The following is a 12,926-nucleotide window of genomic DNA, read 5'->3' as shown; positions in this document are numbered from 1 at the left end:
GAACATACCCTGAGTTCTCGAGGTGATCTTTGTCTTTAGTGTTAAACACTGCTGAATACAGGCTTGTTCTATTATTTTCTTAGCTAAAACACCATATCAGTGTCATGAAGGCAACTGAACTGTTGAGTAATGTCATTAGGTCATTATTTGTAATTAAGGATCTTGTCAGATAGCAGTCAGTCCCAGGAAAAGTCTGCTGCACCGAGATAAAAAGAACTGTTGAGGACATTGGTCACAGGGTTGGTTTCTCAATGCCACTTCGATGGCCAGCACTGGTGGCTAAGTTGCAGGTACTCCTCCAGGCCTGTACACTAGTTGCTGACATGGGGACGCCATGCTCCAGCACCAGCCTGCACACAGCTTTCCCTGACTCAGGGGCTGCAATGAGAATGGCAATGGTACACCTGCGAAACCACGTGGGGAATTTTACAGCAGCATGGTCCAGGTTAATCCCAACCAACAGAGGAGACTAAGCTGAGCCCAAAAGCCATTTGGTGAGACCGGTGGTGGAGAGGGGACATGGAAAAATCAGGGGAGACCTGAACTGGAAGCTTCCTCCCCGCTGGCTAGCTTTCACAGTGCCAGGTGAAATGCCGGCCACTAGGGGGAGGCAAGTCACTGATGGGCCTGGCTGTGAACTGTGGAGCTACAACACCAACCTGTCAGGCAGGATGTCTCTGCTAGTGCAACAGTGTCCTGACTGTTACTGGGCAGCTACTGCCTTCTTATTGGGTCTGGGGCCTGCTCCCCAGGAGGGAATTCCTGTCTGCTCTGCAAACATCATCCACAGCCTGTGTCTGGGGAGGTCACAGGCTGGCAGGGGAATGGGGTGTAGAGTCGACTATGGTATTTTATTAAACGGACCCGCTGTCATGCTGCCTCCTAAATGTGTGTATGTCCATAGATTAGCGCTGCTGTCAGCCTTTGTCAGAATGGCTTTCTGCAGTGGGCATCCGTCGATGCAGAGATTCAAACTGGACAAAGGGCTGAGAATGAGTGACCAATGAGTGCCCAGCCCTCATGGTATATCTTGATTCTCCCTCAGGGAACACTGGGTAACAGGTGGAGTGGGAGGATAAGCAGAGCCAGAGTGTGACAAGGAGTGCCATGAAATGCTGTCCTCTGGACAAGGCCATTGTATTCATGGACTCAGCTGTGGTTACCTACACAGCATGGAGCCATCAATCATCCGGCATGAATGGGACAATGACTCATGAGGTGCCCCTCCAGATGAGGTGCTGTTGGCCATTAATGGCTGCTGGGGAGTGGGGAACCATTTTTCTGCAGTGGTGTAGGCCTTGGTGAGTTACCCAAGCTTCAGCAAAGAACCCCTCAACCATGCTCATGCAAGCAGCCCTTGTTAATGAGTCATTAAAACAAAGAAAGACATGAAAGTAGGCGGGGTTCCTGTTGGGAAGGAAAATGGCATCTAGAGGGAGAGAGAGAGGAGGAGAGAGAGAGGAGGGGGAGAGAGACAGGAGGGGGAGAGAGGAGGAGGGGGAGAGGGTAACGGAGGATGAATATGATCAAACATATTATATTATGAATGGAATTATCAATGGATAAATAAAAACATTAACAACAAACCAAGGAGCACCCCCCCCAATTGACTACAATGTATATTTAAGAAAATTATCCTTCTATCAAGGCTATGACAAGCCTTTTAGACAACATGCTAAGGTCATAACCATGTTTCATCTCCTTCCTTTTGACAAAGACCTACTTGTGCTGACTTGAGCTGGGTTAGTCACAGTTGTCAACAGGCCACTCTCAGTCTGGACTTCCCTTGTCTCCCAGCTTCCTGTGACCTCTGTCAAAACAGCTGAGGTGAGACACAGAGCCTGTAGTGCATGACAGGCTGAGCTTCTGAAGGGATGAAGTGCACACTTGAGACACAGAATGGACAACAGCTCAGGAGACCACCGCCAGCTACACCGTAGGTGGCCTTCATATGACTCTCTAAGGCATGGAGAGCAAGCAGCTGTTTCTGAGGGATTTTGTCCATATTTCTGGCAGGCCTGTTGGGATTATATCTTACAAGAGACTATCTTGTAATCTTCCTGAGTCAGAAAGTCCCCCTTCAGTAATCTTAGGAGATTTGGGGCTTCTGAAGCCAGGCTTAGATAGTTATCCATGAATGACTTTCTAGGCAGTGAAGGACATCCTTCTTCTAGGGCCAGAGATGTGACTAGAGTCCCATCCTCCTGGCCAGTAATTAAAGTCGTTGGTTTTAGAGAGTTGACTTGACTCTAGGGTAGGGGAGTCCAGCTTCAGGGTCTCTAAATTTTCTAACAGCTGGCTGCCTAGCAGTTAGCTTCTGGTTCCAGACTTCCTGGTTACATCTGAATGGGAAAGAGTTCCCCTCCAGCACCCCACTTTCCTCAAGGGATCATTGCGAAAAGACCTGAGTGTTCCCAGACCTTCTTCCCTTCATTCTGTGACGATGAAGAACAGTCCCAGCACACAGTCAGGAGCTTTTCTGTAGTGATGAGAGAGCAGAGCCTGCCTGGGTTCACCTCTCTTCTGAGTAGACACGGGGGGGGGGGGGGGGGCGCAAACACATCTTTGCCCCTGGCCTTCATTTTCCCTCTTATCCTCAGGTTCTTCAATCTTCTGTGAAAACGCATTTCCACGTAGACCTGTTCAGGTTGAAGTTAGAGACAAAGCCATGGAGAAAAGAATGAATCTGTACCTCTAGTCTTAGTGAGGTGACTGATAGTTAGGGTGCACATGACTTGTTTCATTGACAGAATCTGAAGGCTAAGGAATTACCTTATTGTCCATGATATAATGTTTAACTGTTTTTCTTGATAATGTTAGAAGAACAAATATAATAGGCATTCCTTATCCACGCTGTCACATCCTAAGACCTTGAGTGGATGCCTCACTGTGGATAGTACTATACCACATTTATATAGCAGTGATTTTTTTCAAAACACAATGCTTATGATAGTTTCACTTACAAATTAGGAACTAAAGATGAAGAGTAACCATCATTGATACAGTTGAACACTGACAACAGTGGAGTATAACCAAAATGTCTGAGTGGGTTCTTTTCTCCCACTGAATCCTGTACTGCATCTGCCCTCTTCTCTAGAGTCAATCCTGGGGAACTGCAACTGTAAAGACGTCTCCGGTGAAGAGGCTGCTGCACCTGCATGGATGTATATATGGATGAAGAGACCGCTGCACAGGCAAGTGTGTTACTGTATGAAGGGCTCACATATACAGACGTGTGTGTGTGTGTGTGTGTGTGTGTGTGTGTTTGTACATACATGGAGAAGACCACTGCACATGCATGTAATGACAAGGATAGTTTCCCGTCAGGTAGTCAGATATTCTAAATGTAAGGATGACTGTTGAAAAAATTCAGACTTGCATGGTAAAATCTTCTAGTATTGTGGCTGGAGAGATGGCTCAGTGGTTTAGAGCACTGGCTGCTCTTCCAGAGGACCCAGGTTCAATTCTCAGTACCCACATAGCAGCTCACAACTGTCTAAATCCAGTTCCAGCAGATCTGGCATCTTCACACATACAGGCAGGCAAAACAGCGGTGCACATAAAATGAAAATAAATAAATTATAAAAAATACTATATTTAAAAAAATTTTCGAGTATTGCTGCTTGCACTTTTCGTAGTCATTCCTACTCATGCATACACACACACACACATGCACGCACGCACACATACATGCACGCACGCACGCATGCACACACACACACACACACACACACACACACACACACACACACACAATCAGTGATTCAGAGAACTACAGAGACTCTGAGATGGAAGGAATCTGTGAGGTCTTTTATTACAGCTCCTCACTTCACACCAAATGACCAGAACCTGGGGTGAGGTACGTGGCTGACACAGAATGAGACATGTGATTCCCTGACCTGAGGGCTGTGACATCTTCAAACACGAGGCAGAGATCTCCGGAGTGTTGCAGACTCAGAGTGGTCTGAGGGAGGGTGCTGCAGCAGGTGCCTAAGAGGAAGAAGGATTGGGCAGGGTGAGCTTCCAGGGACTAGCACTGTGAGGAGAGAGGTCTGCAAGAGCTCCTTCCGGCCAGCAGAGGGCAGGAGCAGGCTGTGCACTCCTGTGCTGGTAAAGGGCCAGGGAATGAAGAGCCTGGCAAAGACATGGATGGCCCCATTGCCTCTTGCAGCACAGAGAACCATGGCTTAGATGAGGATGCTCTTCCTTCTGGAAGCTTCTCTACTAGGCTCTCTCTTTCTAGACCTAGACTTGTGTAACTCTCAGTGGACTGCCCAGCCTCCTCAGCCTGTTCATAGGGTAACCAGTGAAGGGGTGCTGCCCCCATCTGACATGAGACCTCCTTCCCATGGGGCTGACCTTCCACACTCAGCAGCCTTCCCCCTGATGATGCTGCATGGGGAGGAGGCCTGCTTGTAACAAACTGGAGAGGAAAGCAGTTAGGATAAGTCCTGGTACCCTCGGGGGACCGTCATTTAGAGGCTGCATGTGGGTCCCTGGGACACTCTTACCTCCTGGCTCTTCCCTAATCTACAGGACTTTTATTCTCAGTACATCCATAAAAAACACCCTTCTCGCTTTCATGCTGACAACTGAGATCCCAGGGGTCTGCAGCTGTGGTTCTGCTCAGTCTCCAGCACTGCATGGTTGGTTTCTCCAGTCTGAAGGTGTAGATGCCACCAACTCTCCAGCTTCTCCCTGATCTTAACTTCAGCCAACTCATTCCCTTTGAACCAGGACTAGCCTGGCCACTCCATATTCTACTCTCTACTAGGAACCTTCACCTGGATGCCTGATGCAGAGGTCAAACAATCTCAAGTAGAAATGATTATCTTCTTCACTTCTCCCCTAAAACTGATCTATCCCAGCATTTGACCCTGAGATGAGAGCTTTTCCACTCTAAGGGCAAAACCTTCAGTGTGACTGTGGATTCATCTTTCTTTCATTTTTCTCTTCTGTCAGCCTCCTAACCTGTGAGTTGGTACAACATGCCTGGCCCGGGGTTCCTCCCCCTGTTGTTACTGCTACCACTTTGTCTGCCTGGACAGCCTTGGCCTTGAACTCTGTTTCTAAACTATGTCTCACACCAAGAAGCTGGAGAATTCCTGTCAGAAGATCACCCAGATCATGTATACCTGCTCAGAACATTCTACTGTGTCTTCAGTATCTCAGGTAAATGTGCGGATGCTCAGAAGAAATCTCCCCCACACGTCTGCTTCATAGATAGAAAGAGATCTGAGTCCCCGTCCCCGTCCACTTGATGTCTGCTCTCTGCTGTTCCTGAGAGACCCAGGCTCGTTCTCTTTTCAGACACTCCTCCCTGGATGTGGGCACGCAGAGCTAATCCAGATCTTTAGAGTGCTTGACTGTCACCTGTGCTGTGGCTTGGAGATGGTCAGACGTTCAAAGTTAATTCCTGCGTGAGATGTGAAGGGAGTGGAAATGCAGTAAGACTGGTGAGTAGAGATGGCCTGCAGAAGGTGTTTCTGACTAAATCACTTCATTGGAGGGGAATCCCATGATCGGATCCTGAGAGCTTGAAAGAAGAGGGACAGAGGCCAGCTTTACATCTTAGAAAACCATGTAACTCAGCCTATGAGAAAATCCTGAAATCAATTGCAAGTTGCTGATTCAAGACAGATCCTGTTGAGAAGGGCCTGTGTCCTCCGTGTGCATGGAGCCTTTGATGAGGGACTGGTTATGGGACTTGAGGTCGTTCTCAGAGGTGTCCCTTCTATGTCCTTAGCTCAGGACTCCTGAAGGAAAAGCAGTCAGAAGAACCCCACCTGTGTTCTCTCAGCACCCCAGATCATCTTTCATCGTTCTCAAGTACTGTGGGCTTAGTTGCTCAGAGACTGACAGGAATTCGGTATTGGCTCCAAGTACAGCAGCCACATTTGAGTGTTTCTTACACCTCAGCCCTTGGAGCAACTAGAATAAAAAATTCCATCAGGAGAAAGAAAGGTGAGAGGAATGAGTGAGTGGTAAGGGGAGGTTGGAAGGAGCCTGCATGGCCGGGAAGAGGGGGAAAGATGCATTATGGGTCAAAGGCTGAGGAGTAGAGTGGATTCTTGAACATGGTATTGCTGTATCTGTTCTTTTTAATAAATATTGTTAGTCAGATGACCATGATGTGTCAAGCAGTGGTGTGTGGGCTGCAGTTTGCCTTTGTGAGCCTAAGGCTCTCAGGGAGAGGGTCAAAATGATTCAGTCCATAATTCTTCCAGGAAAGTCTTCTGTGACTGCTTGAGTCCAGGAACTACATCCTCAGAACCATGTTCCTTCTCCTCGTGTCCTCATCCTGTGTGTGTTTGAAAACTTACTTTGTGATTATCTTATGGATATATATATATATATATATATATATATATATATATATATTCTATTTAAGATGGTCAGTTCCGTGAGAGCATGGCTTGAGAGAGAGAGAGAGAGAGAGAGAGAGAGAGAGAGAGAGAGAGAGAGAGAGAGAGAGTGTGTGTGTGTGACAGGGTTTCTCTATGTAGCTTTGCACCTTTCCTGGAACTCACTCTGTAGCCCAAGCGGGCTTTGAACTCACAGAGATCCGCCTGCCTCTGCCTCCCCAGTGCTGGGATTAAAGGCGTGTGCCACCACTGCCCAGCTGTCCATACTGTTTTAACATACTAAAGCTCAAAAATATTTAGTGAGTGAGTAAATGAAATGCTTGCTACATAAGTAACTGTTGCACACTGTATGTGAATTACATATAACTAATTGCTTTCACAGCTGTATGACAAAAGCTTGAAACACAAAACTCTCTGATAAAAGATGGAGTCATTTATCACAGCAGAGATGATGTAATGTAGAGGTGATGCAGTGCAGAAGTGATGGAATGCAGAGGTGATGGAATATAGAGGTGATGAAATGCAGAGGTGGCATCTGAGTCACAATGTTATCCTGATCCTTTATGCAGTGACACCCAGGGTGATAATGGTGAGAACAGGGATGTTTTACATTTTATTTTATGAGCACCAATTAATTATGTATATGTGTTGATGTGGAAGTGTCCAAGCACACAGTTATCCACATGTGGAGGCCAGAGGCCAAAGCTGAGCTTCTTCCTCACTTGCTCTCCACTTCATTTTTTTGAGTCAGGGTCTCTCACTCAACCTGGAGCTCACCAATGTGTCTCTGCTGAGTGGACGGACAGTGAGCTCCAGAGATCAACTTGTCTCTGCCTCCCTGGACTGGGTTACTAACTGAACCATTTCCTCAGGCCCCGAGGACAGGATTTTGTTGTTGTTATTGTTCCTTCTTTGTTTGTTTAGTCCTGGCTGGCTTGGAATTTGCTGTGTAGATCAGGCTGGCCTCAGGCTCACAGAGAGCCACTTGAGTTTGTCTCTCAAGCGCTGGAGGTAGGGCTAGTGCTACCATGGCTGTGGGAGCCCATTTTCAGGTTTCCTGTGACTTTACCCAGCAGGTCTGCATAGAGAGGGTGGCTGGACCACAGGCCTGAGTGCGGGTGTCTGAGATGGTCTGCACTGGGCTGTGCTGGGAGGAGGTCTTTTGCTCCACCCCTTGTCATTTCTATAAACACCCTAGGGCAGAGACAGTGCCCGATAGAATAGGTTCCAGGCTATCTTGAGGCTATCCTGTATTTTCTATCTATTTCTCCCCCAAATAAATCCTTCTATCTAACATTTCCTGCTGCTCCTACTCAAGAGCACTCTGGGGAAATGGAGTGGTGGGTAGCCACCCCACACATGGCTACTTCAGATTCTGCTGGGTATGGCCTTCACGAAATATAGATTCACACTGGCCATACTTCTGATTTCTCAGAAGATAGAAAGATTTTTTTTAGGTTGAAAAATCTAAGTCTTTATATTTTGTAGCTAATTTAAAAACTTAAAAAAGGACAGTGTAGAACAGCCAGAACATAGTTGTGGGCATCAGCACTCAACTCCTACTTTGTGAACATAACCTTTGCTCTGTATTTTATGTCCATATTGTCCCCCTTTCCAGAGACTATACACTTCCAGGGAGAACAGTACAGCTAAGCACAGAGGAAGGTCAGTGGAAATCAGTTAGGCTTATCACGACATTGCTATGGTCATCACTACAGAAGAAGCTCCCTGTCCCAGCAAATATGACCTGATCATGAGGTCTTTGGGTTAAAGGAGAAGCAGAGAGGTCACTGGGGTGCACCAGGACACGCAGGCTGCCCCTCCTAAGCTTAACAGCTCTCCTGCCTGTCCCCATTCAGCCTCTACTTTCATCTCCTGCCAGCTCTTCTTGGAGTTGTAGTTCTTTGAGGTTCCTCCACATCTCTCTCTCTTTAGCTCAGGCTAGCCCTAACTCACAGTCTTTCTGCCCTTAACTCCCTGAGTGCTGGAATCCTGGCTGGAGCTGTACAGCCCAAACGTTCTTCGTATTGGTCTACTTGGGATCTCTTGTTGATGTGCAATGGAATCGAGAGTTAAGGGTGGTGAGAGGGTTCAGCTGGTAAAGCACTGGGAGAGGCATGGGGGTGAGAAAGGGGATCTCAGGGGAGTAAGGGAGCCTATGACTGGAGTACATCCTGTGCTGTATGAATAGTCCTTATGTGATTCAGTGTAATCAACAATGAGTATTTATAGTGAAGTCTAGAGTAAAAGCTGCTCTAATGAAAGCAAGAAAATGATTCAGCATGGATTTCTAATTAAAGTTCATTATAAAGTCATTCCTTCCTGCACTTTGAAACCCATTCCCTCCAAAAAACGCTGTCTTTCTGATGTCCTAAGAACATCACAGTTAAACCGCCCTAAGCAAGAGTGTATCGTTATGGGCTAACAAGTCGATTATCAGAGCTCAGATGAGGAAAGCAGAATTCAGTCTCTTCCTCCACTCCGCTATGGCTTCTGTCTTGGTTTGGTTTTCAGGCAGGTGTCCCATGGGGACTGGGAAGGTGGTGCTTTTGTGGGAATCTTTCTGGATTAGCACCCTGACCCCAATGAGATCAGAAGAGAGATGGTGTCACCAGTGTACAGAAACCAGGACAGCTCCTGGAAGGCTGGATCCCAGGTCTATTTGTGTTCTCAGTTTATACTCTAAGACCCCAAGGGGGGGTGGGCAAGCCAGGAAGACGTTACAGCTGCATGCTTGGCAGTCAGCAGGTTAGAGGTAGCCAGCCATTGCTTCAGCTAGTTCTCCAGGTCATTCTGTTTCAGGTAACAACGGAGTCGTGCTTGGCAAATAGGCAGAAGAAGCAGTGTAAGTAAATTACTAAATAAGTCAACAAATCAGTATTTAATAATTGGTCTTTTCTACCTATTCTACTTCATCAGAAGCAGCTCCAAACCCTACAGGGTCTCAAGAGTAAGTAAAGTGGGAAAGGCTCCCACCTTCCTCCCCCAACCCTCTCAAGCCAATGTTTGTGAATGTCAAGGTTCTCCCTCAGAGTTAACACCAGGATCCTAGGAGCAAGTGGCTCTTGCTGATGGCATCAGGGGTGGTCCAGGAGCCCTGATGGTCCACAAACGCTTCTGTGGTAGCTGGGAGGCCCCTCCCTTTCCAATCACATATGGATATAAAGGCAGATTTATATAATTCAACAAAACAATGTTATAGAATGGCAGAAATGAAAGGAGATCTGGGAATTAAGATGTCAGCCAATAAAGAGATCTTGAAAATATAATCCGGTATCAATTTCTGTTATCATTTTATTTTTTATTTTTAGAAAGATGGACTTATAAGCCAGACCTGGTGACACACACCTTTAATTAATTCAAGCACTTGGGAGGTGGAGGCAGGAGGATCAGGAGTTCAAAGTGATCTTGGGCTGCACAAAGAATTAGAAACATCCTAAGCTAAAGAGACCTGGTTTCAAGACACAGCCAACCAAAACCCATTGAAGTAATTCCCCAAACCAAATGAAAACAAAACAAAAAAGAGGATTACTTCAAGAAAGTATGATACTCATGTGAATATAAAATATTAAGCAGTTTATAAGACTTGGTAGATTTAAAATACTTTAGTTTTTTTTTTTTCATTTTTTGTTTTTGTTTTTTCAAGACAGGGTTTCTCTATGTAGCCCTGGCTGTCCTGGAACTCATTCTGTAGACCAGGCTGGCCTTGAATTCAGAGATCCGCCTGTGTCTGCCTCCTGAGAGCTGGGATTAAAAGTGTGTGACCCCATCGCCTGGCAAGTCTTGACATTTTGTAGAGTATTAAATGACACCGTGATCCAAATGTTTATGGGAATGAGACCGAGCCTGGAGCGAGGTGGCTCAACCAGCAAAGGCCCCGGTATTCAAGTCTGACAACCTGAGTTTGATTCCTTTAACCTGCGTAAAGGTGGAAAAAAGGAAACTGATTCCACAAATCTGACCTCTGACCTCCACATCCCTCCTCTATTACTTAACAAGAATATAAAAGAGGGGCTGAAGAGATGACTCGGTGGTTAAAAACACTGGCTGTTTTTGCAGAAGACCCGGGTTTGGTTCCCAGCACTCATATGGCAGCTGACAACCATCTGTGACTTCAGTTTCTGGGGATCCAATGCCCTTTCCTGGCCTCTGGGAACACAAGGCACAAACGTGGCACATATGCATCCATGCAGACAACACTCACATGAGTAAATCTTTTGCTTTAAAGAAAAGAATCTTAGAGCTGGAGTGTTGGTTTAGTGGTAAAGTGTTTGTTTGCCACATAAGCTCCTCAGAAACCTGGGGGAAAGGCTGAGGGTGGTGTGTACATGCAAAACTACTTCCTCCAATGAAGATTCACCTCACAAAAATTTTACAATCTTCTTACAGTGCCTCCCTCTATAGACCAAGTGTTCAAACACACGTGCCTACGGAGAACATTTCACACTCAATTCACAAAATCATGTGATAGGATCAGGATCCCCACAAGGGGGCTCTGAGAGACTTCTGTGTGAAGCTGTGAAGGGGAAGCCTCAGTTTCAGTGAAGACCCCAGGATGCTGGCGATGCTAGGAACATAGGACATCTACCGAAAACAGCCACAGATGTGGAGTGGAGCCAACCCAAGAGAGACTTTGTGTGTGTGTGTGTGCTTCAGGGGGCAGAGTTGAGGGGTGGGGCTTCCTAAGGTTTCTGTAGTCTAGGTGATCCCCACGTAAGTCCCAGATGCCAGACATGGAGTTCAGGGTTTGGTGTTTATTTGCTGGGTTTGTTTCAAATTTTCTTCACTATGTCCATCTACTCCTTCTTGGGATGGCGATGTGTGCTTCGTACAATGTGCCAGTGTATGTTGGAAGCATGGGCCTTGCTTTTATTTTTATAGAGCTTACAGTTAAGAGATGTCCTTGCATCTCAGTTGAGATGTGGGCTTCAAACTTCTGAATGTTTCTGGACTCTTGTAGACTATGGGGCATGTGAGGCTAGACCGAATGCATTTTGCATCACGAGACAGCCTATTAGTACCACAGGCAGACTGTTGTGTTGAACATGAAATGTACCTCTTAGGTTCACATGCTTGAATCCTTTTCTCTAGCTGGTTTTGTTGTTTGAGAAGGTTGTGGAGGAAGTGGGTCTTTAGGGCCAGGTCTTGGGGCTTCATAGCTGAGTCCCATATCCTGTTCACTCTCTGCTTTCTGAATGTGGACACAACGTGACCGGCTATCCTTCGGCACCTACTACCATGACTACCCTGCCTGCTGCCATGACTTTGGCAGATGCTGGACTGTATCCCTCTGGAACTGTAAGCCAAAATTAACTCATTCTCTCAAGTTCTTTTTGCTTTTTTTTTTTTTTTTTTTTTTTTTTATCACAGCAGGGAGAAAGTAGCCAAGGAAGTAGCTGTTTGCTTTTGAACAGGAGTTGGTAATCACTGGAGATTGCCAGCAATACACTTGGACAGTCTTCCCTCAAGAGTCTAGGGAAAGCCTCTGTCTTCTTGCTAGGGAATTAGAAAAATGTCTTAGGGGCCTAGTTTATCCACAAGGAATCATTCTAGAACATATAGATGATCTTTTGATATGGCTCCCTCCTAGGAAAATTTCAAACCAAAATACTATTAGTGTCTTCAACTTTCTAGCCTCTTTTGGTTCCCAGGTCTCCCAGAAAAAGACCCAGATAACTCAGCAAAAACTGCCATATTTGGTCTGTATCTCAGCTTCTGCAGCACAATGACAATCCCATTGTAGCTTTGAGTCACTATTGAACCAGGTACACCAAGGATAAAGATGTCCTTTGCTCCTTTGCGGGGACACTGGATGTTGTTGAATCTGGGTTCTCACATTTACATTAATGCAATAACTCTATGAGACTATCAAGAACTCAGACTTGGGTTCCCTTAACTGGGAGGGTCAACTGGAACAACCTTCTAACCAGATGAAGCAGGTAGAAAACCAAGACCTTGCCGTCAGGACATTGATTCTAACAGATGGGGACAGAATGTGGTCTGTGGTAGATTTTTCAAAGAAATTAGATGTTGTAGCATCAGGATGACCCCCTGTCCAAAAGCTCGGGCAGCCACAGCACTGGTAATTGAAGATGCTTCCAAGCTGTCTTTGGAGGCAATGATTAGAAACTCTCATACCCTAACAGGTGAAGTCTACACTAGAATTAAAGGGCTACATATGGTTAACTGGAAGACTAGTGATGGTAGACTAATAACCATCAGAGGAGCTTCCTAGACAACCAGAGAGAACTATCAAAACCTGTGTTAGCCCAAATCTTCTTCACTTGTGCCCCTGGAAGTGACTTCCTGTGTGGTACATTATATGCTGAGACTATCTCCTCCACCTGTGCTGGCCAGGCTGACTCAGGATCAGCCCCTGGGCAATTTTGGGGGGACAGTGGAAACTGTTTCCTGATTAGGGCAATTATCTTCTAGTGGAAAGCACAAGACAACATAGTCAATGGTCACCCAGAGAGCAATAATTGCATCTGCCACATTATCCGCTCTGATTCTGAATCCAAAGACTATACTAAACTGTAATATTGGGACTCATTCTAGGGC

This window comes from Peromyscus maniculatus, chromosome 9, assembly GCF_049852395.1.
Source record: "Peromyscus maniculatus bairdii isolate BWxNUB_F1_BW_parent chromosome 9, HU_Pman_BW_mat_3.1, whole genome shotgun sequence".
In the NCBI taxonomy this organism is placed as follows: domain Eukaryota; kingdom Metazoa; phylum Chordata; class Mammalia; order Rodentia; family Cricetidae; genus Peromyscus; species Peromyscus maniculatus.
Note: the sequence above shows the minus strand (reverse complement) of the source record.